We start from the raw sequence: 26362 nt of genomic DNA on the forward strand, positions 1-26362 counted from the left end.
TAAGTCATGCCATTGTAAGGTAAGCATTTGACCCTCATCAAGAGAGCTGTCACCAGTGCTCTAGTACCAGTGTCTCCAGTAAAAATTAGAAATGCTCTGAGATCTCTCTTGGTGAATTCCTGGGTGTTGCCTGCCAATGTTTTGGGTCTTGATGTTTTATGAATTATTCTTCAGTCTGTGTATTTCTATCACACTTGACAGTTCTGACTAATAGTCCTTAGGCTGAATGCTAGTTTTTAACAAAGGAAAATACTTGATATTATTAAGCAGGACCTGCTTAGGTTTGCTTTTCGGATGCAGAATATAGAAATTAAACATATTTGAGGTTGGTGTCTAGGCAACATGTGAAATCATACAAACAAATATAATCAGTAACATCTCTTCAGTGCCAAGCAAGCCCCATGAAAACTATTTGGTTCATTTTGGGCTGGCTGGAACTGCTGAAGAATAAAAATGTTTTCTGTGGACTAAAAATGATCTAGAGATGAGGACACTTGGGGATTCTTGTCCTTTGAGGGATTGTCAGACAGTTGGTCTGTTTAACATCAGGGTGTCATACAAAGGCAATTTTTTTTGAGATGGGGCTTTAGCCTAATGACTGTGACTGCCTAACAGTCACTCCTAGTGTCTGACAGGCAGTCGCAGCATTTTCAAAGGCCTGCAGGGCATGTATCGTTACCCTGAACATTTTATACAGCGAGCCCATCGAGGCATTATTTTTAAAAAAATCAGTTTTCAGTGCCATCTGTTCAAAGATAGGTAAACTGGATCTCTTTGGTTCCTTTGTTTTTTGTTTAGGGAACGTTATCTCTTCAATAGAGATGAATAGTAATTGGATTACTTTACTGTAATTCATTTATTAAGAGAGCATTAGAATCCACAGTAGTATGTTTCCATCTTAGAATCCACAAATTACCAATTAAACACAATCTTCTGTTCTAAAACAATGTGATTATTTTTATTTAAGCCTGTTTTGGAAGCTGAGTCACTTGTCGCCTACATATATCTTTGTTTAAAAAGCATTAGTGGAATATTCCTAAAGCAGAGGCCATTGCTTGTTCATTTGTCATTTACAAGGGTAGCTGTTCATCCAGACAAAGCCTGGCCACATTTGGGATATCCCTTCGGCATGTTGGCTAGTTACAACAAGTTTTAAAGGCAACACTCTCAAGAAATTATACCACTTCAAAAATAAAATAAATTTATTTGAGAATGGTGGTAAACAACTCTATAAATAAAAAGAAGGCCAAACTACTATAAATGAGAAAGCTATTTTCTTTGATTTAGCAGTATTGATTGAGCACTATTCTATACCTGGCTCATTTCATTCCCTTTGGGGGTTTTAGCAAATTTAAAATCACATCCCTGCCCTCAAGCAGAATACAGTGTAACTGTAGACATAATGTGAATACACACAAAAAGCTAAATAGCAACAGTGGGCAGCTCTGCAAGAGGCGTGAGACAAGACAGCATATATTTCAGAACCAAAAGGTACACAGGCTTTGGGTGTCCTGAGTTTATAACCAAGAGCTCATTGTGCAGTTGAATAGCCAGAAAAGTCTTCAGAGAAGTGGTGAAATTTGAGCTGATCTTGAGGAGTACACAGGGACTTCAGGCCCCAGTGTTCAGCTAGGAGGGAGCGTACAAGAAGGGCAGAGAGGTGCGTGGCATGGGTACTGGAGTGTTGAGTAGCAGGAGAGTAATGAGGAGGCTGAGATCAAAAAGGCAGATGCAGGATGTTAGACAGGAGTGGGCACTGATTTAGTAGGAGGATAGAATGCTAGAAGGGTTGAAAACATTCCGTGCTTTTCTAGACATCTGTGTGGATATATCCACTAAACATTGGTGGGTGTGCATTGGTGTATTCATCAACAATATGGCTGAGGTTGAGGATGGAAAAGACAAGGCCTTGAAGTCGGTTTCAGAGGGGACATGGGTGTGTTAGAAGCTATGAAAGGCCCAAGATGATGAGGTCTAAGAAAAAAGTCTTTTGGTCATGACGACAGAAACCTTTTGAGAATCCAGTAAAATAGTAAGAAGCAAGCAAACTATTTAGTAGGCCTAGGAGAGAATAGCTAGATATTTTATAAATATCTGGTAGATTCTATAAAGAATTAGAGATGGTGCTTTTAATAGGTTGTTTATCTCCCAGATAAGCCAAGGCAGAGGAGAGGTACGTTATGTGCAAATGCAAGGGTAAGATAAGTAGATATGAAATCACTCAACTCCCAGGCTTCAGTGCTTCATGAATCTGATGACATTCCAACATTTTAGGGAAACCCCGAGTCAGCCCTGCTTCTCTTTCATTTTGCCTCCCAGCCACTTGAGGTTTGGTTTCCAGACACTTAACCTCTTCAGGGCCATTTCAGGCCATAAGTGAGCACACCAAATGGGTTGCTTGACATCCCTTACACCTATAAAGATCATCTCTGCTCCTTTATCATTTCAGTTCTTACATGGTTAAGGATTAGACATATCGTGAATGCCGTATGGTGAATGGCCTTCCTACCATATATGGCCTTTCTACCATATATAAAGGGATGCTGATGTTTGCCAACTTCCTCAGTGGGTGATACCAACTACATACTCGCTGAGTGCAAGATGAAAATGGCAATCACATTGTTCAAAACTTAGTAAGAAATTAAGAACAGGACAGCAGCAAACCAAGTATTAAACCAAGAAAGCTTGTGGCTCTTTGACTGCAAGTGTTTGCATAGGCATGAAGCCAGCCCTAAGGTGACTGTTCAAGGCCAGCAAGATGGCAGCAACCATTCTGTCATCTTAAGAAAAAATATGATACCAAGTAGCATTAAGAACATTTGAACAAAAAAGTGAATATTGTGACTAAAGTTTATTCGTGCTGTTGTATGTGGCTAGACTTACCTCTGATCATCATTCAGGGTGTCAGAATAGTTACTCTTGTTTTTTCTGGTCTTCCATTGATCCCACAAAATAAGGATGGTGAAGAGAAAATTGAAGGTGTTAGGACTTCTTCAGAATAACCTATCTGCAAGTCTCCAGCAAACTAACAAACTGATTTTCTAATAACCATGCTCCTAAATGGGAAGTATTCTAATCAGTTACCCAGAATTGCTGATTCTCAAACCATCTGAATTATGTGATGATTTATTTCTTCCTGTAGAAAGGTGTGAAGAGTTTTTTGTTTTTGTTTTCTTTCAGTAGTTTCATTTTACTTTTGGAATGTATTCTCCGGGGTTGTTTTATTGCAGCTGAATGCTTTGCCTTTTCCATGTGCTGGTGGGTAGCACTCACCGCAGTTCCAATCCATGTGGCTCCCACCTGGCAGTATAGGTGCCACATCAATGACTCAGTGGCACAAGTATGTGTAGGAAGGTATGCTTTGGTTCTGGATTACATATGTAATAGTCATTTCTCAAATATTTATTGAATAATGTGGAAGTTTTGATTTGTTTTTTATCAGTGTCTTTTCAGCAGAAGATGATAGAGCATAGAACACAGCATGGTGGTATTGGAAACTCTTGTGCTTTGCTGATAGGAGGAGAAATTAATTTCACTCACTAGTCAAGTTTCATTTGCCTCCATAACCAACAGTAGGGATAGCTCAGTTGATGAAATAGAAGCTTTTGGCCAAAATGTGTGTACATGAGGCATACATTAAATTCATTGGGTAATTATTTAAAGGATGACTATGTTAATGGATTCTCCATGTTTTGGGCGCTATCATTGATTTCTCCTCCACCCCCCCCATTGTCTTTGTCTGAAGATTTTGTTATAAATGAAATTAGCGGAAGAGAACCAGGAGACATTCTCAACTGGGAGTGTCACAAAATGACAACTGAGATAGATACGTGGCCTAAGGACTGACAGCTACAGTGAGGCAGGATGTCCCTGCTTGCCCCATCTCCCATCCCATCCTCCCTAGTTCATTTTTATGAAGTGATAGATAGCACGTTTTACTGCAGCTACTACAGCATCTTTGCTGTCTGGAAGATTAGAATGTTTGATGCGGATGTTGTTTTGGATCTCAAACAACTGTGACATTGATCCTTTTCAACGGGCAAGAGATATTATCTCTTGCCACCATCCAGTGCCCCCACTAAGATATGCTAGGAATCTGTATCTAATTACCTGTGCAGCTAATTACCTCTGCCATGCTAAGCAGCAGCAGTAATCTCATTTCCCTTTCAAGTCCATTTTATGGCATCAAACTATATTATATTCCCTTTTTAATGACTGCTGACAAAATTACAGCACCACCACCCAGGACTTGACAGGGAATCTGCCTGCCCAGGACACAGCTGCACCTTGTATGTTTTCTGTTGATTCCTTTTGGTTTTTTTGTCTTTGTATTTTTTTTTTTACAGTGTGCTATTGAATACATATATATATGAATTATCTCCCCTTAGCTGCATTTGTTTGATTAGCATTCCAATACTGTGGCAAGACACCATATCAGTAGTGATCGATCTGATTAGCATGGAGCTGATATGAACACAGATTGTATCGATGTTTAATAGTGCAGGCATCCAGGTGCTGTAAACGTTATAGATGTTTTTGTATGCTGTGTGCAAGGTCTCTGTAATGAAGACAGCAACCACAGCAGATTTTAGAGCTCGATGATTTATTTTCTGCCAAGCGCCACAGTGGGTCTTGCATAGTATATGGCACTCCTGTGCTGGATGCGCACAAAATGTTTTAATCAGTGTGCAAAATAACACAAATATTTTCCCTGGACAGTTTCTAATCTTGCTTTATTAAGAGATGCTTGCCACACTGCAGTGAAAAGCTTACTGCAGTCTCATTGAAAACCGGCCACATTCTTCTCTGAACCATATCCTCAGGTTACTTTATTATTCTAATGCGTCCCATTTTTTTTAGAAAGACTTGCCGGAGTTTTGTGCAGCACAACCTCTTTGCGTTCGCACCACATAATCAAGCTTAAAATTTAGCTCATCGTACCTGTTTTCACTTTGATTAATTTTTTTTGCTAAGGATCGCTTATTGATCTGGATTCTGCACGTGAAAGAAGAATCAGCTGGCCACCATTTGGGAGTTGGCGCTTGGCAGTCTATAGGGACAGAAGGGAGTCCTTGCCAAGGAACACTGTGTAAATTGATGAGCCTTTTGCTGGGGATGCAGTGGAGAGAGGACATTCCTAGAAAAGATCTTGCTTTGAGATCGCTTTTAATCCTGGTATCTGCATACTGCTACAAACTCACTCTGTAAGCCAATAGAAGTGGAGAGCAGGAGATTGCTTTTATTTATTTTTTGAGAAAACACTTGGAGTTTAGAGGTTTTCTCATTTCATATTTATATAATCTTGTGGGCTTCTGAACATTCTATTAAGATCATAATGTCTAGCAATAGAAAAATAGAAAGTAGAAGTAGAAGATCATAAACGAGTTCCTGAGACTTATCATCTGTGTGTGTACGTATGTATACATGCATATACACATATATATTATATTTATATATACACATACATATGCAATTCATACATACCCCCCACACACACAAAACTATCTGCACACATACGTGCATTTGTGTGTACTGTATTTATTTATATCTAGCCTGGCATGAATGGGTCTTTTTGTCTCTCCTCCTTCCCTTTCCCATCTCCTTTGCTCCCACTGTTCCTTTCTACGTAGAACCTAGTACCAGAGCCAAACGCAACTACTTATTTCTAAATTTCACTGTTCTTCATGCTGTGAGACCCCCAATATGTTGTTTTATTTTCCTTGGAATGTTTCCTCCACTCTTGTCACCACCATACCTGAGAGCTACCATTTGCCAGCCAATACTCAGCTCCAGATCTCTCCCTTTGGACAGTTTTTCTGAATTTGCCCATCCTCCAGCCTTCAGTATTTAACAGTGCCTTCCTCTGAGCACGCTTAGAACCTTGTATGTGGCTTCTATTACCATTCTCGTGACCCTGTGTTTATATGTCCATGCTTTTCTGCCTTGGAATGAGGACTCCTTGAAGGCAGTAATTAATAATTAACCGTAACTGTGTGCATGGCAACTAGTGGAATGCTTAGCATTTATTCTTTATTAACACACGTATTGAGTGTCTCTTGACGCTTACATTCTGCTGAGAGAGGAACAATGAAATGCGATTATAGAACAGATGGTGAGAAATAGATAGGGAGGGCCGAGAGGGGACAGAGTGAGGAGGGGAATACTATCCCATATGGGGTGAAGAGGAAGGCCTCCCTGAGAAGGCGCAGTGAAGGTGGAGAGAGCAATGAGTGCAAAGGCCCTGAGACTGGAGAACGCTTGGACTCTTGCAGCAGTAGCAAGGGAATATCTGTGGCTGGAGGTGACTGTGAAGAGGGAGGGTGGGAGCAGCTGAGGTCAGTTGAGTGCAGTGGGAGGGGAAGGATATTTCAGAGCATTGTGGGTCACAGTAAGGGCTTTGGCTTTTATTTGGAGTAAATCGGGGGCTAATTAGATTAGATGAGAGGGTTTTGAGCAGGGACGTGAAATCATCTGATATATCATGACAGATGTAGGATTGTTCTGGCTGCTGCCCTAAGAACTGATGATGGAGGAAGAGTAGTAATGAGGCAAGAATCAAGGCGGGTGATGTCAGTGGCTCGGGCCAAGATGATACCAGTTGAGGTGAAGAGACGTGGGCAGATTCTGGGTATAGTTTGTTGATGGCCTCAGTAGGATTGAATGATGGATTAGATGTTGGGAAATGAGAAAGAGAAGAAACAAAGGCAATTTGACGAGTTTATCTGCAACTACAAGAAATGAGTCTCCATTTATTGAGATGAGGAAGACTGGTGAGGAGGTCGGGGCTGGGGGAAGGGAGAATCAAGTCCTTACTGTATGAATTTAGAGATACTTATCAGACATCTAAGCAAACATATCATTTGACAGATAGTTACAAAAATCTGAAGTTTATAGAAAAGTCTATATAGAAAAATAAATTTGGGTGTTTCAGCATAGAAATGGTTTTTAAATCATGAGACTGGATGAAGCAACTTGGGAAGTGAGTGTAGGTCTGTGATTTAACCTAGGGACATTCTAGTATCTAAATATCAGAGTAAGGTTGGGAAAATGGAGGGACTGACAAAGAAGGAAAATCAGAAGAGAGCACGGTGTCCTGGCAGCCAAGTGAGGAAAGCATTTCAAGAAGCAGGAAATGATCAACTGTGTGAGATGAGTAAGAGGGGGGCTGAGACATGGCAGCTGGAATTGGCATCTTGAGGTTAATAAGTCCCCTCCAGGAGAGCTGTTTCAGTGAAATGGTGAGAACAAAAGTGGAAGCAGTTAGTAGAGCCCGGTTTTTCAGGAGGTCATGCTCTAAAGGTGCGTAGAAGAATGGGAATGTACTGGGAGGGGAGTATAGGGTCCAAGAAGAGATTCTTATAGGATGGCACTAAGTAACTAAATAAACGGTATTTGTATGGTGGATCAGTAAATGATCAAATGAACGTACTTAAAGATTCCAAAGCTGTGCTGTTCAAAAAAAATAGCATGTGAACCATGTGAGTTTTAAATTTTCTAGTAGCCACACTGAAATGTAAAAAGAAACAGGCCAAATTAATTTTAATAATTTTTACTTAACTCAGTTTATAAAAATATTATCAAGATATAACCAATGTAAAGATGTGTTGGGATCATTTATGTTCTGTGTTTTCATACTAAGTATTCAAAATCCATGTGTATTTTACATATATAGCACTTCTCAGTTCAGAGTGACCAGGTTACAAGTGCTCAGTAGCCACATATGGCTAGTGGCTACCATATTGGATACACAGTCCTTGAGACTGTTCCTCACAAATAAGAAAGAACTACTGTTATAAGTAAAGCAAAATATTTTTATTAAATCATTTTATTCAAAGTAAATAATTTGTACCAATTTATGCAAAATGATAAGAAATAAATTGATGCAGTAATTAGTGTCTTGTATTTATATTACATGTTAAAAAAAACTATTTTAAATAGAAAATATGACTGTGTCCCTTTCAAAGACACTAAGGCTTTCTCTTAAACTTTAAAAAGTTAAGCCATTTCAACTGTGTGGTTACAGCAAAATTTGAAATGAGTTTAATATTATTTAGAACATTTATAAAGTTTTGGGTGATTTAAAGGGCATTAAGTTTTTTTTGGATGAATTATACATGTTCGTACTCAGAGATTAATGGTGTCCTTTGCAAAGAATGTGTGTATTCTACTTGAATTTGTTGAAATTATAGTAATGGAATTGCCTTTTTGCAAGGTTGTATGTTATACAGACATTTTCTTTAAACAAATAGTTTGAGGTGAGGAAAAACAGAGAAAGGAGTGCAAAGCAGGGTTGGAATAAGTTGAAACTCAATTTTTAGGAATACTAGCAAAATATGGTTAGAGCCAGGTTACAGTCACAGGCATTTTTATTTTTTCACTTAGCTTTCTGTCCACTAGGTAAGTCAAACATCCCTGCCTCAGTTTCTCTTTAAAAAGGGGAAATGGACTAAATGCTCCTTAAGATACCACAATTCTGTGAGTCTCTGAAATGAGGGTTGTTACAGTAAATTGCAGGTTTATAGTAAATCATAACTTATACGAATTATACAGTTATACACATGGTTTGCATCCAATAATGAAAGCATAAAAAAATAAGTAAAATACTGCTTGGGAGGCCACCCCTGGATTGAGTTATTGGTGTTTCAGAGATGGACATTTAAAGTGGATTTCATGAAAATAAATTCCTCAGATTTATTTTTTTCAGATTTTTAAATATTAAATATACTTATAGACTCCATAGATAAGATGTTGGGAATAGTGCCTTTGGTTCATAAGAGGAGAGATTATCAAAAAGAATAAACTTTATTAGGAGAAATAAAATTAAATCTATTTTTAAAAGGAACATGGGTTTTATCCCTTTAAGGTAGAGACTGACTTTAGAATGTTTGAACTAAATTAATATTTTTTTGAAAAGTAGAGGATTAATGAGAAATATTTTTAAAATATGTAATTCAAGTGTACAAAGGGCAATGTGAAGGGGGAAGGATGTACAAGTGTGCATTTCTTTGGGGAAAAATCAATGAGTGCCTTTAAAAACAGAATTAATTTAGAGTAATAAAAATCTAGAAGTTTAGGAGGTACTAGGATATGTTATAAAAGTAGATTATTTCCCTTCCCTAACTGTATATGTTTTTAGAATCATTTTTAAAAGGCTAGTTTGGAATGTCTTTTGCAATTTTAAACTGAAAGCTTTTTCTGAAACTTTTAAAAGTAATGTCTATCATATCTTTATAACCATATAAAACCATAGTTTTGCATTACATAGCCCTATAAAACTCAGAATATAATTTAGATAATTCACAAAAATAATGTTATAGTCCAGCCAAAGATAGTCTGTCTTTTCACTCTATCATGCATTTAAATGTTACACATGAATACGATTGCTTGAATTTACGTTTGTTTATTCTATAAACATTCATACCATATTGTGGTATTTTTGCAATAAAAGCTAAGAAACTCTATTATTCTTGCATTAAATTTTTTACTAAAAATGTACTGTTTTACTCAAACGTATTCAAACTTAATTCTGAAAGAAAAAACTCATATTAACTTTGCTTTATTGTGCTTTATCTCCAGGATATTTTATTCTCCTTAATCAGATTCTACATAGATACAGTCTTTTATCTGTTTAAACTCACTTCTTCCGACAGCATTTTGACTGTAAGAACTGAAAGAATATGTGCATGAGAGCAAGCAGTAAGAAAGGAGTTAGAAATACTTAAGTCAAAGGGAATGATTCTTCTTAAGCTATGTAGGGGGTCCCCATGAAAGGAGTACCATCTTTTCTTTTTTTGTAAACAGTATCTGCAAAGGTAGACGGGGCACAAACAAAGAACAGTACTGTCAATTTAGCTATATAGTAAATAGTCCTCTTAAATATAATCTGAGCATACATAATTTACTTTCTTAGGACTTTTCAACTATGAGTATTTTGGTTTTGAAATATACAGGCTTTGCACTGAGACTGTGCTTGAACCAAACTTTTGCACTGCATGACCCTTGACACTGTTCTATGTGCTTGCTTATTCTGTGAAATGGGATTCTGCAGAGGCAAGCTGCTGTTATTATTTGTGACTCTACTTTGGCATAATTAGTGAAAGAGATTACTAGAGTTTAGGTTTTGAAAAGAAGGGGGAATTAGATGTCAGCAAAGTTTGGGAGTTTTGCATTAATGCAATAGTAAAGATAAATGAAAGTAAGCCCAAGTTGCCCTTGACCTCCACTTTGTGCCCATCTCTGTCTCTGGATGTTAGCTAAGGGTGGTGTGCTGTGTATTGATGAGGTTCAGCTCAAGGGCTTTGGAGTTAGGCTACCTGGGCTAGAATAGCGTCTCTCTCAATGGTGACAACTTGGACACTTTCATCCAGTCTCCATCTAAATTTTAGTTATCATATATATGAAATGGAGATAACTTTTAGAACCTACCAAACCATAGAGATTTGAAAGGACTAATTGAAATCATAGATGTAAATCAGTTAATATAGTTCCTGGCACAGTGTAAGAGCTTCATAAATGTTAGCAATTAAAATCATCATTAATATTTTTGTTATTATTACCTGTATTATTTGTAAGAGAGACTAATGACAATGCAATTTGAGAGGCAGTTATGCAGGCATAAGTAAAATTCCTGTTAATTAGGAAGGGGGTTGAGAAATATTTATTCAGCAGGTCTAGTACATTAAATAAAGTTTATCTAAAGCTTTAACCATTGTTAACATTCTTGTTATTCTGAGTCTGAGACCAAGGCTGAGCCTAATTGTTTGGAGATCATAAAATTAGAAAGGCTTTGAAATTTGTCTGAAATTGCTGCCTGGTATGCATATGATCCCCAGCACATCAAAATGAGTGTATTAGTAGTTAATTGCCTATGCAGGGAAGGAAGAGTTGAAAAGATTTTAACAAGTGAAGAATGATAAAAGGAAATGAATGTACATTACTCAGTATTAACATGTGTTCCATGATGCAGTGTCATAGACATCCTTCTTTAGTGTTTCGCTTTATTGTTTTGTTTTCATAATTATTTTTAACAAGTAAATTTATGAGGTTTTTACAAGTTTAATAATACTTTAGTTCTCCAAGGCTTGTTTTTGCTGTAAGGGCTTAGACATACCAGAATTTGTAGATTTAAGAAGGACTGCTGTACACGTGTCTTTATTAAAAGTTTCTTGTTTAGATTTGAGTAAAATTGCCTTTAATCAGTTTTGGAGGACAAAGCGTTAAATCATTGCATAAATACCTTCATGTATTTCAGTCTGTAGGCTATGATAAACATAGAACTACTAGACCTGTAGGTCCCATTGGAGAAATGGACAAATAACTGAAAGTTGAGAGAAAGGATTAATAGTCTGTATCCTAAAACTCTGATTTGTTTTTTTAATTAAACATTTTTCTGAGATAATTATAGATTCACATATGGTTATAAGAAATAATAAAGAATCTGTGTATTCTTTTCTCAATTTCCTGTAATGGTGACATATTGCAAAAACTATAGTAACATATCACAACCAGGATGTTGACATTGACATAGCCAAGATACAGAACAGTTTCATAACCACCAGGATTCTTTTTTAAAAGTCTGATTTGTGATGGCTAAGTCACCTCAAAGGAATCAACTTAATACTGAGCTTAGTTCAAAGAAGCAAGCCAGAAATTTATCAAGAGAACATTGATCATTAGTTTCTGCCTCTTAATTGGAATGTTTGGGCCGTCAATCAAGCAGCAACCACCAGTAGAGAACAAAAGACTATCTCCAATATCCCTTTAAAGTAGTAAAAACAGAAACAAAACCTAATATATCTGATAGACATTGATTGATTCAACAATTAAAAGGTTTCTGTAGATAATAAAAGGACTAAAGGAAAAACTTAACTAAAAACCATTGACCAGTATGGAATGATGAAATGTTCTGGAAATAGATAGTAATGATGGTTGCACAACAATGATGGTTGTACATTGTGAACGTACTTAATGCCACAGAATTTTACACTTAAAAATAGTTAAATCTTGGGACTTCCCGGGGGGCCCAGTGGTTAAGATTCCATGCTCCAAACGCAGGGGGCATGGGTTCGATCCCTGGTCGGGGAACTAAGATCCTTCATGCTGTACTGTGTGGGTGGATAGATAGATAGATAGATAGATAGGTAGGTAGATAGATAGATAGATAGATAGATAGATAGATAGATAGATAGATAGATAGATAGATAGTGAAATCTTATGTTATAGATATTTTACTACAATAAAAACCACTAAGTAAACAAACAACAACAACAAAAAAGACACTGATTACCTCTTGTCTTTCAACTACAATTCAGGAGCTTTGTTTTAAATAATAACATTCTTTTTAAAAACATCAATTTATTTTTTAGGTAGGAAGGGTTATTTTCTTTAAAGAGCTATTGGAAATTGAAGGCATGCTTCAAATATTTCTGTAAGTTAATTGATCAGTATTCTTCACCCATCATCTTAGGGTTTAAATTCTAAGCTGGAGATTTAATTTAAGGATTCATAGGTACTTTCTGAGGAGCTAGATGTTTTTAAGTTTTATAAATAATGGTTTGCTATTTGTTCCTACCGTTATCTCCTAAGTATTTCTTTAAATGAAATGCCCTGCTTTTTTCAGAACTTAAATTTAAGTTTAATTCATCTCTTTCTACTGTATTTGGACAAAATTACGTTATCTTCCCAGCAGCAGCTCCTGAATTCAGTGTGCACCTTCCCAGTGCTCTAGTTTCACAGTGGGCCACTGGTCACTGGAATGATGGTCACTGTGTAAAACTCCTGGAAATGGTAACTGGTGATGGCACAATGAACAGTCCAAGGCATCCTCTAGCTGGAGCAAGAGTTTGAGGCAGAGAACTCATGGGGAATGGAGCTAGTTGAGGTCATTGAATGAGAGAACAATATGTACACACCTATCATTGTTTTAATCTGTTCAGACTGCTGAACACCATAGACTGGTGGTTTATAAACAAAGGAAATTTATTTGTCACTCTTCTGGAGGCTGGGAAATCTAACCCTATGGTGCTGGCAGATTTGGTGTCTGGTGAGGGCCCACTTCCTGGTGCATAGACATCAGTCTTCTCCTTGTAACTGTATGTGAAAGAAGTAAGGGAACTCTCTGGACCTCTTTTAATAAGGGCGCCAGTCCTATTCAAGAGGGCTCCACTTTCACAATATAAGCACTTCTCAGATGCTTCACCTTTAAATACCATCACATTGGGCATTATGATTTAAGATGAATTTTGCAGGGACACAAACTTTGTCTATAGCAATAATATAAACAAGAAAAGTCGTTTCCTTTAAACCTTTGTGAGTACCTATATTTAAAAGTAAGAAAAGTTGTGGTTCTCTTAAGCTTATTTTATAGACCTGTAAAGGTGCTTGGGTAATGAGAAACGAAAGAGACGTTTGAGTTTGAAACCAGTTAGCAACAACTTGAATAAAATATGCCATTCTTATTACCCAAGTGTGATATAAGCATAACTGTCACTTTCCTATTTATAATAAGACGAATGGCCAACATTTGGTATTTGAGCAACAAGCTTGTGGACACATTGTGTTATGTATATGAATTTCTACACCCTTGTGGGTACTTGTGTTTTGTCTTACATAACCGCAGATTGGCTAAAACCATTATATTGTGCTAAACTTATCCATCCCTTTGAACCTAACACTGTTTTTGTTTATATCTATAACTTCTTGATGCTGTGAATTCCACAAACCATGGGTACTGTTACTTTTGCAGAAACCTTCCTAATTGGTTCACAAATTTTCCATTCTTTAATTTCTGAAAAAGTTCCTCATTTTCTTGTTATTGATCTGAAATAAAATGAAGATTAAATATAATTCTGACAATATTCATCTCTTTCTCTCTACCTTTTCATTAAAGAAAAGGCAATCATGGCAGTGTCCTTTTATATGTAAATCTTATTTTGCCTCTAACTATTATAAAGCTTTATAGAAGCTAAAATTTTGAAAACCTGTGGCAAATAGAGGATACGTACGAAGCTATATTTTCAGTCCCTATAGACTCTTCTTCGAAATTAGGTGACCAACTCTACTCAATGCAGAGATTATTCATTATGTTGTCAATGTATAATTATCAGTCTACTATTTGTAATTTCTCTGGGCTATAGTATCCTATTGCTGTTGAATGCTACTTGAAAGAACATCATTGATCTATGCCACACGTTAAGAGTTTTAAAATATTCTCATCAGAGGATATTACACCCTTACAAATAAAAGAGGATCTGATTTTTTTAATGGACAACTGCTTTACAGTTTTTTGAGTTCAATTGAATGCTACCCTTTGTTAAACTTAAAAAAATAAGTCTTTATTGATTTTTTGGTTAAACTGTTTCTGTGTTCTTCATAGTCCAGGATGGTTTTACTAATTAATTTAACTTTACTACGAGTCAACCAATTGCTATAAAAATTCCTTATAATCATTATTAAGGATGTTACTCCAAATATCGACTTACACCATTACTAACTATTATCATGATGGAGGCCTAGAAATGGACCTTAATTTTGCTTTTTTTCTTTTAAACTTAACTTGTTAATAATACACTTCAGGTATCCACTACTAACCTAGAGGTTACTTTTATTTATAGCCTCTTCCAAGTATCTTTACCAAGTACCTTTGGAAATTTTGTACAATTCACATCCTGTGGGTAACCCTTACTTCTATTTTATTTACATTAAGTTTAATCATCTCTTAGTTGAGAGGCAAATTTTCTATCATTCAGTTATACTTATCTAAAGATTAATTATAGCAGTTTCTGTCATTTCTACTCATTTTTTAGAAATTCTATAATGTCCCTAAAATGTTTTCTTAAAAAATTAAATAAAATCGGGATGTTGACTGGGATATTATCTCTTTTATCTTTTATTATCTATTTTTGTTTTTATCTACTTGACTTTTAAAAAGTATATCAATCCATTTGATGACCTTTTATATGTTTCATACATTTTTGTTCTTCAACTTTGTTTTATTCAAAATTAATTTTAGGTCCACACATTTGTTAGTGTTAATAATTTTCTTTTAAGATTTTAAAAATTATGTTGAGTGTAGCTATGTTACTAAATGACTGTTGCACTGAGTTAAGTGGCCTGTTGATTTTTATTAAAGACTTGGAGAGGCAGTATAGTGAAGTGAAAAGAGCATAGGCTTTGTAGTAAGATAAACTTGGGATTTAATCCTGGCTTCTCTGTGTTCCTGGGGGGGCAAAATATCACTTAAACTCTAAATTGCTAGGTTGTTGTGAGAATTAATGGAGATAGCATATAGAAGTCCCCAATACACAGCAATACTGTACTGTTCCTCCTTGTGTCCTTGAGTTTAACCAAGGAGAGACAAAGTAAATATTAAAAAAGAAGCAACTGGAGGAGTAGTGACGTTCTCAGCAGTAGTTATTAAACAGGGCTGGAGAATGGATGCATTTGGTGGTCCTTGGGGCGTGGCGTGGTGGGGATGAGGGGAAAGAGAAGAGGGGAGTCATGGAGTAGGTTTCTGGCCCTTCTCCCTGGTCTCCACTGGTATAGCTCTCTATCATTTTTCTTTAACTCTGTTTAATAAATTGTGGTTCAGTCTAAGACTTCTGTTGAAAGAAAAACGGCTTCAACACTTAAAAGCAAGATATTCCAGTAACCAAATATAAATATATTCAGGATCACTAAATGTAACTGTTTCTAAAACTTTGTTCAGGATGCGTTAATACTTAAAAAAAAACAAAAAAAAAAGAGCTGTTTTCCCTCTGGAATGACTTTCAGAAGAGTGCACCCTGAGCCTCAAAGAGGCACGTTTCAAATCTCTGCTGTAGGTGAAGGGCTGAGCTTGTGCTGGGCACAGTGAGAGAGGCCAGTAGGCATAGTGACCGGAAGTGGAGCGGGGTTGTTAAAATTAGATTTTGGGGGGCAGCTGTTCCCCACTTAGGGTGTTCAAGATGAATGAACTCAGCACACAATTTAAATGGGTTAATAGGGGGAAAAATGACCTTTGAAGACCAGTGGCAGCCTTCCAGCAGTATTTAACACTTGAAAACATTCCTAGAAATGAAAAGTTGCTGAGTCAGTGGGAACAGAGAGAAATGAGGAGAACAGGTGAAAGACTAAGACATTTTAAGAGTTAATCTAAGAAAATGAAAATTCAGATGCCTTTCCAAATGAGCTGGAAGGCAAAGGGGACAGGACTGGGCAGTTGTGGCCATTACTCTGCTTTTGGTTTAAAGTGATTTTGCTGACTCTTGGTACATTTAAAGAATTTCTGATTGTAATTTGTAAGTCATGTAGCAGCACCTTTTATTCCTTGGCTGGACTGGGTAACTGATTAAATACTTTTTCTCTGGCTAAACTTAGAGGGCACAATGTATTATTTGGACTGTAAGCATTTGGCCAAAGCGGTGAAAAGAGCCATTCCAGTCTTCTCTGTAAAGGGTTCTAGAGTAGGTATCCCTGTGAGAACGCAACTCCTTTAGAGTCAGACTCTTCATGCTTCGATGCCCACAATAACTCTCTCATCTCATAGAAAAGTGACAATTGCAGTCAGAATGCCAAAGCCCTTTTTCATCCTTCGTTTTCTCCTTTCCTTGGAGAGTATGCATGGGGTGTGTGTGTGTGTGTGTGTGTGTGTGTGTGTAAATGAATGAATATCAGGGAGAGAGAATTCTCCTCCCACGCCAGTTGTGTATATGGGCAGTAGATCTTATTATTAACTAGAGAACACATGGTGTTTAGACTGTTATTGATAATTATTTCTTTTGCTCAGTGTGGCATCCATGCTATAATTTCAGTGCCTTCCCTTATGTTGGTAATTTAGCAACTATTGTTCTGCCTAATAACCACAGCTTGAAAGATATATAAGCTGCCTAACTAATATTTATGAAAGGAGTAAGTTCAGAATTTGTTGTCGTGTTCAGCCTGACTTCCAGCTATGGAGGAGAAGGCTTTCTCTGTAGTGTGGTCACCAAGTTGTGTTTTTCCCAGGCTTGCTTTTATACTAAACATTTTACATGGGATTATTTAATCTGAATTGATTCCTAAACCATTTGAATTGGCATGCTTAGGGTGTTATCCTGGAGAATGTGTGTTATTTAAAGATAATGTACATTCTTTGGAAATTTCAGCTTTTCTCCAGAGAACTAGGTATATTGGAAAAAATTGAAGCGATGATGGTATTTCCTTTTGAAAAGTAAAAAGCATTTAAGCTTTTTTAGCCACTGGGAAAATGTCTGTGGAAGACTATGACTGCATCTGTGATAGATGATCTGAATCCACAAGGCTATGCTTCTAGGTCTTGTCTTTAAAAGCTTAAATTTTAGTATACCTTCTACTTTTTCATTTGAAGGTAAATTATAGTATGTAATAAAATCCCTCAGGAGAAAAATTCCAATGCAGCTAATTTCCCTAAAGCATCCTGCTGATAATACAGAAGAATTCATTCTTTGCAGACAGTTTTCCTCTGTAGGTCTTGATATTAATGCAAGGGACATTTTGGGCTCAGCCAAAGACTTATTTTCATGGGATTCAGAGTTCAATCAGTGCATTGTCATAAAATTGTGTCTTTTTATTAATATTGAAAGACTGTCTTGATTTACATGATTTCTCAGACTTGTTTCTGTAAAGTTTTTTAAAAGTTCTCTCTGTTTTTGACACACATTGGATTCACTGCAAATTATATTGTTACTAGCTTGTCTATCATAATAATTTAAAGCATTTTCTAAGCCCCTTGGTGGTATCCTATACCAAATGAGTTAAACAGATATGATTTCTTCCTTCTTTGAGCTTTTAATGCAACAGAATAATGATAGAAAAGGAAATAGTAAGGACATTTAGAAATATGAACACATGTTAAGACTTCTTAACCAATGTATCATAAAAATTTTGAGCTAAAAGGAAATTTAAATATACTTAAATATAATTATCACATATTGAAGGTGAAATTGAATCCTATATAAATGAGTTACCGAAGTTCATACAAAAAGCAAGTAGAAGAAATTGAAATAAAATACCAGATCTCTTCCTTGACCGTTGTTCTTGTGACTCATACTTCAAGGATAGTAAAATGTTAGCAGTATCTTTAATCTATCAAGTGGGGATATCTTTTTTAAAGAAATGATACTCAGAGTTGCCCATTGGGAGAAATCACTACTATTCTTTTTTCATACAAAAATAAGTTACTTTAGCATTTGCATAATATTCTACAAAGTATTGAAGTCTAGGTGATACAAACAATACAAGAGGCTTAAGTACCAGAAAGTCAAGGGAGGAAAATGTTGTAATTGAGCCTGAACTCTGTTGGGCTTAACGCCATCCTTTTATAATTTGTGCATTCTCTGTGAACCAGATGAATTATCAGCACCTAAAAGAATAATTGATGCTACCAAAGATCCAAAAAGATTGTCTAGCTAGAATACCTCTTTTCTTTTCTGTAGGTCTGTAAGACTGTTTGACCAAGGAATTTCCATAAAGATAATATTTATGACTTAGGTAAAATGTACTGAAGAACAAAAAAACCTCATGAGACCTTATGGCTTAGATAAAGTTAAGGGCATGAATGTGGGTGACAGAATAGTTGAGTGGATTCATATTACCAGTTCTGTTCTTCAGCAGAATTGGTTTGTGTTGCTTGTAACTAATTTAAGCCAAAAGGGAGTTTATTACCAGGAGTTAATGTAGCTCAACAGTATGCAGGAAGGGTCAGAGGTTATATAGTTAGGAACCATACACGTAATCACACCTTAAAACAAGAAAGGGCACTGCCATAAACTTTTGTCAAGAGTGTAAATTGGTACAATTATTTGGGAAAGTAATTTGTCTACATCTGTTAAAATTGAAAATGCACATACTCCTTCACATAGAAATTACATGGCTAGGAATTCATGCTACATAAATTAAAAAAAAATACAAAGATAGGCATAAAAGGATGTTTATTGCAGCATTGTTAGTAATGCTTTTAAAAAATCACACATAAATGCCCATTCATATCACTCATGTTAGAATGGTTGGAAATATATGCCACATACATACTATTCATTCTCCCCCAGAACAATATAAATCTGTGTGCACTGCTCTTGGAACATTTCTATCATAAATACAGAGTGAAATGCTGACAGGCACAGATTACAGAGCCAGATTACTTGGATTTGATGGTTTCCACTCGTTAGCTCTGTGAAGCTAAGGATATGTTACTGAACTTCTGTGTACCTCAGTGTCCTCACCTGTTCTGTTAGATCTCCAGAGACAGAACCCACAGGATGTGTGTGTGTGTGTGTGTGTGTGTGTGTGTGTATAAAGAGATTTGTTATAAGGTATTAGTTTATGCAGCTATGGAGTCTGGCAAATCCCAAGATTTGCAGGGTGAGTTGGTAAGCTGGAGACGCAGGAGAGCTGTTGGTTTACTTCCAATTTCAGTCCAAAAGCATGAGAACCAGGAGGAGCCAGTGTTTCAGTTTGAATCCAAAAGCAGGAAAAAAGCTGATGTCCCAGTTCCAAGGCAGTCAGGCAGAAGACGCTTCTCTTACTCAGGAGAAGGTCAGCCTTTTTGTCTATTCATGCCTTCAACTGATTGGATGAGACCCAATCACATTAGGGAGAACAATCTGCTTTACTCAGTATATTGATATAAGTGTTAATCTCATCCAAAATCACCATTACAGAAATAGAATAATATTTAACCAAATATCCGAGCAGTCTGTGGCTCTATCAAGGTGACACTTAAAATTAACCATCATGGGCTTCTCTGGTGTCACAGTGGTTAAGAATCCACCTGCCGATGCAGGGGACACGGGTTTGAGCCCTGGTCCGGGAAGATCCCACACGCCGCAGAGCAAATAAGCCCGTGTGCTACAACTACTGAGCCTGTGCTCTAGAGCCCGCAAGCCACAACTACTGAAGCCTGCATGCCTAGAGCCCGTGTTCCGCAACAAGAGAAGCCACCGCAATGAGAAGCCCGTGCACCGCAATGAAGAGTAGCCCCTGCTCGCCACAACTGGAGAAAGCCTGTGCACAGCAATGAAGACCCAACGCAACCAAAAAGAAATAATAAAATACATAAATTTATATAAAAAATAATAACCATCATTCCTAAAATGAAGATAGAGTACCAACATGAAAGTTGACATAATGAATAGTGGTTACCTTGAAGGTTGGCATAATCTTGTTGGTGAGTGCAGTTCAGAGTTTCAGAAGAGACTTTCATTTAGTTTGTATAATTTTAAAAAGTGGCGGGAACATGGGTGATTTTACTTTTGGAATCAAAATCAAATTTCTCGCACAATATTCTAGTACATGAAACTGTCATAATTAATACAGTTTTCTCTGTTGCTAGACGTTTAGATTTTTAAAGTATTTTTCTCATACAGCAGAAAGGAAGGCATTCCAAATAAAAGAAACAGTGTAAACAGAAGTGTATAGGCAGTAATGATCATGATCTAGCTCATTGTTGGAAGTGGTGTACAAGGGGATTGAGCGTTATGAGCTGATTAGATGGTGAATGGGGAGGGGTATAGGTGAACCTGTGTTAAGAAGGCATTCCAAGGGAAATGTTCTTGGGAAGAAAACATGAAGAACTGAAAAATATGATCAATTGAAGAAATAGTGTAATAGTGACCTGAAATGAAGAGAAAACAGCTGGGGACTAGGCAAGAGATTATAGAGAGAGGCAAGGTTTCCCAGAGTCTGAAGGTTTTATAAAATAGGTTGAGAACTTTGATTCTTTTCCTTAGTGTAATGGATAGGTGGGGTAAGACCTTAAAAAAAAAAAAATCAACTGGACCTGGGTGAACTTTTTCTTTTTCTTTTTTTTTTTAAGGAGAACTTTTTTGGCAAGGGAAGAAAATGATCTAAGGAAGGGAAACTAGGGAGGCAGAAAATTGAGAGGGAAGAAACTTGGAGTAACCATCGTAAAATAATACTGATTCTGTACTTTCTAGCTAAGAGAAGTGGAGGTCTAGATGAAGAGAAAGCAATAAAATATTAGCAAGATTGAATAAAAATATGAAAAAGAGAATAAAACATTTTGATGAGTCAGAAACAACCCTAAGATGTGTGGCTTTTTAAAAAAATTTATTTGTTTATTTATTTTTGGCTGTGTTGGGTCTTCGTTTCTGTGCGAGGGCTTTCTCTAGTTGCGGCAAGCGGGGGCCACTCTTCATTGCGGTGCGCGGGCCTCTCACTGTCGCGGCCTCTCTTTTTGCGGAGCACAGGCTCCAGACGCTCAGGCTCAGTAGTTGTGACTTACGGGCCCAGTTGCTCCGCGGCATGTGGGATCTTCCCAGACCAGGGCTCGAACCCGTGTCCCCTGCATTGGCAGGCAGACTCTCAACCACTGCGCCACCAGGAAAGCCCAGATGTGTGGGTTTTGAGGGAGAAATTCTTGTCTTGCCTACACTTATGAGTAAGATCAGTGTAACAATAGGATCTGGTCCATAAAAGGGGTGCAGAACTAATAATTTGATATTAAGCAAAGGTGCCAGTTTTAATAATATTACTGAATTGCTCATAAGTTATTAATTCATTTTATGGCATTGTGTTAACATTCTCGTTTTCTTGGTGTGTCTGTGAGCGTTTCAAGCACCAAGCACATGGGCATGGCTCAACAATGCTTGCAGAAATGAACAAACAGACGAGTGCGCCGACAGACAAGACAGTGTGTGACAGGTAATTGCTTCTAACTGTGCTGGAGCAGGATGATGGAGTAGATGCTCAGGTGATTCCAGGTTAGGACGGAAGCGTAAATACTTCGGTATGCTCCTGTATGTGAGGTGCCCAGCACAGTGCCAGGTACACTGTGCTCGGGAGCTGCTATCACCATCAGCTACAGTCTTGGCCTCCCCATCATCAGAGGTGTTCACCTGGTTGTCAGGAAGTCTCGAGAACACGAGTGGACAGAAGCCATGATACAGTTATATTTTCTAGTTTCTATAACATTTTGGGAGCCAAGAACTCATCAATACATCTTTAATAATTCAGAAAATTTTCTTTGTTAAATGTTCGAAGATTTCTCCATTTCATAAAGGTAGAATGTTATCAGGAATTTGCTTCTGGGCTCAGAAACTTTCATTTCAGTCTGCAACAGTGCTTTTCTATGATGCAGTAATGCGATTTTCAACCTTTGATATATGTACCTTAGGGTATATGTGGCTGTTTGAAAACATCCACAGAAAGTCACAATTAAGCACAGGACATCTGCCTATAACAACAATTTACTTGAAGGTTTAGGGAAACAAAACATATATTTAAATAAATTAATATATTATTGGATGCAATGAAAACTTTGCATGAATTTGTTGGTTAAGATGATTAAGTTTAAAGATAGCTTGGGATCACAAAAGGACGTTTTAGAAATGCTCCCAGTTTTCCAGACTAGATTTATTTGGGTTATTTGTTTAGCTTTCTCTCTGGAAGAGGCATGTGGGGTATTCTGGTTTAAATGTTTCAGAAACATGATAAGATAATTTCAAAGGAGATTCAGTAGATTAACATGCAACATAAAAAATGCTTGAGAATTTGGAAGTGATGCTAACCCTTGGTTTATATACTTCAATGTAAGATGCTTGTAGCCTCTTAATCACATATTTTTATACCTTTGAATCTTCCCTACATTGCTTTAAAGGAATAACCCAAGTCAATAAAGTATACAGTTGACCTGAAATTTGCATTTGTTATATATATTAAATATTTTATGAATCATTGAGTTTGTCTTGATTTTCATAGTGATTTTATATGTTTAAAGAAGGTATCTTTTTTGTGTAAATATATACATTAGTAACAGTTTTATCGATTTTAAAAGTATAAAGTATACAGACTTTAAATGCATTTCAAGCAGTAGATTTGTCTTAAGGAGAGAGAATCATCAGGAGCAGTTAAGAATTTATCTTGCAGCATGCCCAAAGTGTGTTTGTTTTTTGATATTGAATATAGGCAAGTCTGTCAAATTATTAAGCAGCAAGGGGGAAAAAAATCTTGAAAGTTTAATTGGGGAATAACTATATAAAACTATATGAAAAACTAAGAGGCTAAGTAAGGAATGTTTGAGTTCTTTATTTGTCCCCAGCATTGTTACAGGTCCTAGTTTACTTTAGCTCTTGTTTGTTCCCTTCTCCCCACATTTATTCTTCCATGCTCATCTGGCTAATCTGAATACAACCATGACAAATAGGTGTTTGGAAGCATTAAAGTGATGACTTTCAAAGGGGCTATTATCATTTATCATGGAAATGAATTCAGCCCACTGATGGTGATTTAGCCTACAGGTAAAATGAGCATCGTATGTTTATAAAAAGAAGTTTCCAAATGTTTAACTTCTCCACAACATTTTCTAAGGATGCATTATTGCGTTTAATACTATGTTCACAAGAGATATTTTATCTCATAAATCCCCAATTCTATGCTAACCATCATAGACAGATGGCAGTTGAAGGATTGGTTCCTAAAAAAAATTGAAGGGACAAAATCTCATAACCTTTTATGGAAATATTCTGTTGTATTCCTCAGTTGAGTATGTTCTCTGCCTAGATCGGTGACACTCCTGTGCTCCAGAATCACACTCTCTGGAATTGAATCCAGCCCCACCACTTAAGAGCTGTGTAATATTGCTTTAATTTCCTCTTCTGATGATAGTACTGACTTTATATGACCATGAGAGGATTATGAGATAATGCTTAGACACAGTCCTCATGGTACCCAAACCATGAGCACGCAGGCGGTGCTACAGGAAACACACAGGGGCACTGCATCATATTTTAACTTCTGTGAAGTACCACATGAACTACTAGTCCAAGGCAGTTCCGTTTCTGTGATTCAAAAGTACCATGTGATCATCATTGTGGAGCAGGAAATGAGGGAGCTGGTGTCTGTGAGGGGCGTCATTGGACTGGGTTGTAATTTTCAGAAGCTGTACTCAGACGGGGAGAGATACCAAAGCCCTGAAAACTGATCTTAGAGAGGCAGCAATGAGACCTCCCCAACACACACACACACACACACACACTCTCTCTCTCTCTCTCTCTCTCTCTCTCTCTCTCTCTCTCTCTCTCTCTCTCTCTCTTCCCTCACCTGTTTAGGACTCCTGGATGGCTTGGAGGGGCTGAGGTCCTGAGAAAATTGTGCAGCTGTTAATCTGCACCCTTACTGTACCTCTCAGTGGATGGCCTGGGGAAACACTTGTCACATCTGGAAAACATTTCTTTAACGAAAATAGAGAATATTGTTAGCTAATTCCTTTTAAATATCCCTATATGAACATATATTCTTTTAGTTCCCTTCTCTCAGCCACTCTTTTCTCCAAGTTAAATTATGTTACTTTCTTTTCACTTCATCTAAGGGCCCATTCTACACTTAATAAACTATCTAATTAATAAAATTTAATTTTAATTTTAGAAAAGTCCCCTCTCTGGAGAAGTCCTCCCTCAAAATGAAGCCATATTTCATTGTAAGCTTATGAGTAATTTCTGTTGTTCCTTTGGTAATAATTGTAGTGCTGGAAGTTGCTATGCATCATTTAAAGAAAATTTTGAGTTATGGATATTTTAATAGTCAATATTTTACCATAAAATTTTAGTTATATATTTTAGTATATATTTTACATGTTTATAACATTTTCAGGGTTATATGTGGAAAAATGCCACTGAAGTTTAGTTAAATGAACTAAATCTCAACTTTCGGCTTGGAAAAACCTACAGGTAAACATAAGATATTTTAGAGAGCTTAATGTTCTTAGAAGTTATATGCCCTCATAGTCTGAAATCGAGATAACAGTATTTGGGGGCTTCCACAACACTTCATCTTCCAAGATTGGCAAATCTTTAAGTAATTAACACTCAAGAAACCCTGTTCACTAGGATTTTCTGTGGTTTCATTGTCACTGATGCATATTAATGACATCAGACAAATAAAGTGCGTTTCATAATTGCTTGTCTCAAAGCATTGTAAAAATCAAATATGGAATAATTAAAAATTCGTTTGTGGTCTGTGGCTGTGAATTTACTCCTAGAAGGTTGAGTGGTGGGCTTATAAGTGTTCTTGATAGGTTTGCATGGTTGATTTCGAGTTCAGTAACTGTCCTGGTCATAATTTATAGTTGGCTTCAGTGAAGGGAGAGCAGGATGCTTTAAAGTGTGATAACTGTGCATATTGGCACTAATAGCTGTTGAAAATATCTGTTAAACTCTTTACCTTCAACAGTTATTTTATTTTCCAAGATAAAAAAATTAGGGTCAGGTGGTATATACCTACTCACTTTTCACTATTCATGCAAAAATGCTTTCATTCTGATGTAAGACCATTTTATGCACTTGTGAAACAAACTATTATTTCACTCACTGTCACTTTCATGAAAATATAATATATCAATACATTTGGTTATTTTGACTTTATAGGTCATTTTTTAGATTCAATTTTGTATTGATTTTTTTTTAAATTTTTTTTAAAAATTAATTTATTTATTTTTGGGTGTGTTGGGTCTTCGTTTCTGTGCGAGGGCTTTCTCTAGTTGTGGCAAGCGGGGGCCACTCTTCATCGCGGTGCGCGGGCCTCTCACTATCTCTTGTTGTGGAGCACAGGCTCCAGACGCGCAGGCTCAGCAATTGTGGCTCACGGGCCTAGTTGCTCCGCAGCATGTGGGATCTTCCTGGACCAGGGCTCGAACCCGTGTCCCCTGCATTGGCAGGCAGATTCTCAACCACTGCGCCACCAGGGAAGCCCTGTATTGATTCTTAATCGTATGTAGCATTTCCTGTTTCATTCACAGAATTATTAAAGAGATTCTCTGAAGACATGTAATATTTTAAAATTTCCTTTGTCAACCCAAAGAGTGAATAAAGTAATGTAAGAATGGTCCAATTTATATGGGTAGCATATTTAAAATGTTTTGTGAATTTATTAAAATTTACATTTTTTCCATCAGTGCAGTTGCATTTTAAGTGATAACTAATCCAGAAGAGTTCATCTGTAAGAAAAGCTAAATTAGAAAATATTTTCGGTGTCTAAAGGTGTAGATGTTTTTTATAATAAAGATTCTGTGTGATGAAACTAGTTAGAACTGATTTATCAATTTGTTCACAGAATTCTCTTAACAAGAAAGTATATCACATATTCTTAATTGTAATCTTTTGACCATTTACATAAACAGTCCTTTTCAAATGTGGGTAGGACTCATGATACTCACTCTTCTTTTCTGAACTTTTAGCATATGAAATAAATTTTAGTTCATTCTTTATTTGACAGATACTTACTGAGTGTCAATAAGGTTTCAAGTATTTTTGTAGGTAGAGGGGATACATAATGCAGTGAACAGAAGGGATAAAAATCCCTGTTCTCAGGGTTTTAACATTTTAATGAAGAGAGCCCTCTCTAAATTCAAAGA

General features: G+C 36.7%; 1 protein-coding gene across 5 annotated transcripts in view; it reads left to right on the plus strand.

Moving 5' to 3' along the window:
• PARD3B (par-3 family cell polarity regulator beta) overlaps positions 1-26362 on the plus strand; it is a 1041978-nt gene that overhangs the window by 322307 nt on the left and 693309 nt on the right. The window lies entirely within an intron of this gene.

This window comes from Balaenoptera physalus, assembly GCF_965194825.1.
Source record: "Balaenoptera physalus genome assembly, chromosome: 6".
Classification (NCBI taxonomy): Eukaryota; Metazoa; Chordata; class Mammalia; order Artiodactyla; family Balaenopteridae; genus Balaenoptera; species Balaenoptera physalus.